Here is a 5,162-nt window from a genome sequence, read left to right as displayed (position 1 = left end):
AAGCTAAGTGAATTATTGATAGATTATCAAAGGTCACATTAAATGATAAGTAGTGTTTGGTGACGCAATAATAAAGACTTACCAGGGACAGCTGAGATCTATTACCGAGTCCTGAAAAGAAAAGAAGTACATTGCAGTTTTACAGTAAAGGTTATAAGGGAAAAATATATTAAAAATGATAGAACAGCCAACTAAGAAAGTAAGGAGTAAGACTCACCAGAGTCATAACAGTCCGCAGTAACCATAGGAGAGGAAGCAACTGGAGAAGTTCAAGCATAAAGAATCCTCTAGAAGTCTACAGTTATTAGTATAACTAGAAGCAGAAAAGAAAGAAGAGAATTCACGAGAAGAAAGATTGATGGTAGGTCAAGAAAGAGAGGGTTAAAAGATATTTAGACAACAAGATAAATAGGGATAATAACGAATCTATGTTTTACAGATAATTAGTGACATCAATAACAAGAAAGAAGAAAAAAGCAGAGTTGAAACAAGAAGAGAGGCACAGAGTTCAGGATACCTGGGTAGGTAGGAAACATCATTAGAGGGAATAAGAAAGGAGACAGAGTAGAGTAGAGGAGGAATAATAATAATATATGTTGTGTGCTTAGTTACCTCAGGAATCTTCAGTAGCAGAGAGATAGCTGAAGAAGAATTCCAGATAGGAAAACCAGAAGGTCCAGAACCAGTCTCTTCTCTCGTTTGTTATTTTATCCAATTCCCCCTTCCCCCTAGCTGATCAGTTAGAGCCCAAGACATTCCTTGGGACTGAATGATTAGTAGTGGGAGTCGGGAAACTAGCAGCTTCTGTTCCTGTGCAAGACAACGGCAACCAGCGAGAAGCTGAAGGTGAGCCTTGACACAAGGCCAGGGCCTGTCATTGCAGTCTGCCTGTCCAGTTGTAAAACTGCCATTTTGACCTGGCAAAAGGAACCTTTTGCCAGGCCTAAAAATATGACCTTATACTACATATGTCAGCAGGATGTCACCACTAGCGCAAGCCCTTTCCATAAGGCAGGGTGCAGTATGCAGAGTATTTAAATGGTTTGGCATATGCTTTAAAGTTTTATGTCCCCCGGTATAGGCGAGGCTGAATTAGGTAATCATTTACTATGCTTTAAAAGTTAATACAATCTAGTATGTAATGTAAAAAGTGTTGAAAAATGCTTTGTTTTGGCTTTTCTGTCTCCCAAATGTTCTTGGGGGTGGGGGGACAAGTTCAACCTCTCCAAACTCCCACTAGTAGTGGTTGCTCACTGTGCTTGCTCGCTACACACCATGTGGGGGCTGGTCTCACTTTTACTTTGTTCTCTCTGATTCACTACTTGTGTCTATTTTTGGTGCTCTCTGAAAGAATGTCTATGGGTACATATGACTGGGTGGGTTACCTGGTGCTCTTTAAGGTCATCATCTACTATTTACTGTGCTTTGAAAGTTAATACAATTGAATATGCAATGAAAAATGTGCTGCAAAATTCACTCTTTTTGTCTGTCGTTTTCCAAAATTTTCTTGGGGGGAGAACGCCCCCCAAACTCCCCGAATAGCTGTCGGGCTCGCTCGCTACGCGCAGGACAGGGGCTGGTCTGGAAAAATTTGCCAGGGCTGCTTTCAGTTCCCAGTCCGGCCCTGGTTACATTATAAATCATTTGTTGATGGTACCATACTCATTTTAGGAATTGTGGTATGTTCTAAGGTGATTTCACCATGTGAAAAAGCCTTCTGCTGGGATATCATGATTGAGAGAAAAATATTTTCTCATGCTTTTCCCACATAGGTTTGGAAGGTGATCTATAAGCTAAACTGAGAGCTTATTTTCTGTAAATTCACATTATCTTTCTCAGTCATGTGAGAATGAAGTCTGGCATTCTCAGTAAAACATGTACATCCAACAAGGGCAGAGACTGTCAGTTGATTCCTTTGTGTTCTACTGCAGCTTCCCAGAGTGTTCCAAAGAACAACTAGAGCGCTAACAGTCCTACTTATGATAAACGTATGGCACACCTGAAGCCATCTTGCTTGGATTACAGTGGTAACTCTTAAAACATTTAATTTAAAAAGGAACAAAATGAGGGGGTTCATTTTTCCATAAAAAGTATGATTAGTGCTGCACAAAGAAAAATTAGGGCACATTTTGAGTGACTTCTCAAATCCTCTTCTATTTCATAAAAAAATTCTGACATGCAGACTGAAACATGCACTTTCAATACCAGCAGCAGTTTTCCCTGGTGAGCAGTAGCTTTACTACAGTGATCTAATGAGCAAAAAGAGTGCTAACATTCTGAATGTATGGCAAATGTGTGACACATATGAATGCCTTTGGAATCAAAGTAAAAAACTGAAAGTATTTTCTACTGAGGAGACTGCAGTAAATGAGGAAATTAGGAAACTTCATAACAAATAAGTCTGCCAAGATGGCCACCAGAGACAAAAGAGCCCAAATGTAGCCCAAATATCACCCAGATGTAGCCCAAGTATAGCCCAATGACAGAATGTCCCAGAGCGTTCTTAAAAACAACTAGAGCGCTTACTGTCTTCATTATGACAAAAGTATGGCACACCTGAAGCCATCTTGATTGGAATAAACTGGTAACACTTAAAACATTTAATTTAAAAAGGAACACAATGAGGGGGTTCATTTTGCCATAGAAATTATGATTAATGCTGAAGAAAGAAAATGAGGGCACATTTTGAGTGACTTCTCAAATCCTCTTCTATTTCATTAAAAAATTCTGACATGCAGACTGAAACATGCACTTTTAATACCAGGAGCAGACTTCCATGGTGAACAGTAGTTTTACTATAGTGATCTAATGAGCAACTAGAGTGCTAACATTCAGAATTTATGGCAAATGTGTGACATATCTGAATACCTTCATGATGGAATCAAAGTAAAAAACTGATAGCATTTCCTACTGAGGAGACTGCAGTACATGAGGAAATTAGGAAACTTCATAACAAATAAATCTCCCAAGATGGCCACCGGAGACAAAAGAGCCCAAATGTAGCCCAAAATCACCCAGATGTAGCCCAAATATAGCCCAATGACAGAAGTGTGCAAAACACTTATTATGTTGTGTTTTTGCAGTGTTAGATAGTGCAGACTTGTCAGGTATTGGAGTGCTTTACATGAGCATTGGTTACATCACACAAGAACAAATTCATTTTGGTTGTAGACATGGGGAGACTAAGTGATTTGACCAGAATCACAGAATGTCGAGCTGAAGTAGAAACTCCAACCTGGTTCCCCAGTTGCAAAGTCTGCAGTTCTGGAAGTAACACCACATCCTCTCCCCTAAGTGCAACATTTAATCAAGTGGTCAACTGGATAAAAAAACATAAAGGTAACAAATAATTTAAAAGTGCTTTCTCGCTATTTGAAAACTCAGAAAATATGTCCTTATTTTAGTCTTTTAGAGCACTAACCATAATTTTGATGCCAATAAGACCCTCTCATATATGTAATTTCTAAAGGAAATGCTCTAGGTATTACAGTTTTGATTACATCAAGATGACGTCAGGCGTTCCACACTTTTGTAATAAATATAGAATGTTAGCAATCTAGTTGTTCATTAGGATACTGTTGAGAGGCAGAGGCCAGGGGCACGGACTCTGAAAATTGAAGGCAGGTAGGAGGGTGCAAAGGCAACAATTTAACCACACTGAGCAGGCAGGAAGGGCCGTGACAGCACAACAGACTATGGAGGGCAGTGGAAAGGGGGGCAGGGGCAACAAACCAACAATACAGGACTTGCAAGAGAGGCTGTGGCAATGTAATAGACCATTGTGGGCAGAAGGAAGAGGCAATGGTAGTACAACCATACATACCAACAGACCCGATTCAGCCAGGAAACGTCCAATGTTTTTAAGCTCAAATGGGCTTTATTTTATCTGTCTCCTGTCTACAATCTCCTCTTTTTCAATGTAACTCAAAGGGGAAAATCAATACCCAGTTTTTTTTTCAAAATCTCCCTCTTACCAAGTTCAAAATGTTCGCAAGTATGGTACATTGGATCATGGAAGGAAATGGGGTAGGGACATGGACTTGGATAACAGAGGACAGGAGGGACATGGAGAGGTGCACCAAACTGACCCTGCAGGGCAGGCATCAGGGTTTGCAGCAGCACAATACACCACACAGGGCATGCGGGACGGGAGTGCAGCACAACAATCCATAGAAAGCAAGAGGGAGGGGACAGGACCATGCACATGGACAACAGAGAACAGAGGGGCAAGAGGCAGGACCATAATGGACAGACAGGAGAGAAAGCTGCAGCATAACAGACCATAAAGGGCAGGAGGGATGGATCAGAGGCATTACAATGGAACAGACAAGCCAGGAGGGAGGGAGGAGGGGTCTGCACATGTAAACAGAGGGCTGGGGGCAAGGGGGCAGGGCAGGAGCAGCAAGATAGCCATGGAGGTCAGGCAGGATGGGCACTAGAAGCAAGACACACCATGAAGAGCAACAGTGAGACTGTGATGGCATACACAAGACCATGGAGGGAAGGTGGGAGGGGTTCAGGGGCAGCTAACTGACCACACAGGGAAGGTGGGAGGGGCCATGGCAGCACAGAAGACCATGCATGGCAAGTGGGAGGGTTAGTGGTAGCACAATGGCTATGATGGGCAAGAAGGAGGGTGCAGGGGCATGCACAAAGGACGATGGAGGATAGAAGGGAGGGTCAGGACCTGTGCACAGACAAGAAAGTTCAGGGGAAGGGGCCTCACAACAGACTGCACAGGGCAGGCAAGAGGAGCAGTTGCAGCACAACAGACCAGGGAGGGCAGAAGGGTGTGGCAGTGCAATGGACCATGTAGGGCAGGAGGAAGAGGATAGGGGCATGGCATGTGGACAGGCAGGGTGGAGGTGGCAGGGACAGGTTACAGTCATCTGACAATTCTAGGCAGGTGGGAGGGGAGTGGCAGCTCAACAGAACACTCCGAGTAGATAGGAGTGGCAGGTCCATGGAACATGGTGGGCAAAAAGGATGGAGCAGGGGCATACACAAAGACATCGGAGGGCAGGGGGAAGGAGAATAGGGGCAGCAAGCTAAGCACAGAGTTTAAGCAGGAGGTCAATGATGGGGCATAGAATTGGGCAATGGAGGGCAGGAGGAGTGGACTGGTACATCATACTAAATTGAGGGCAGTGGCAGCACATCAG

The sequence above is a fragment of the Triturus cristatus genome, chromosome 10, assembly GCF_964204655.1.
Source record: "Triturus cristatus chromosome 10, aTriCri1.1, whole genome shotgun sequence".
NCBI lineage: Eukaryota > Metazoa > Chordata > Amphibia > Caudata > Salamandridae > Triturus > Triturus cristatus.
This window is presented reverse-complemented; position numbering follows the sequence as displayed.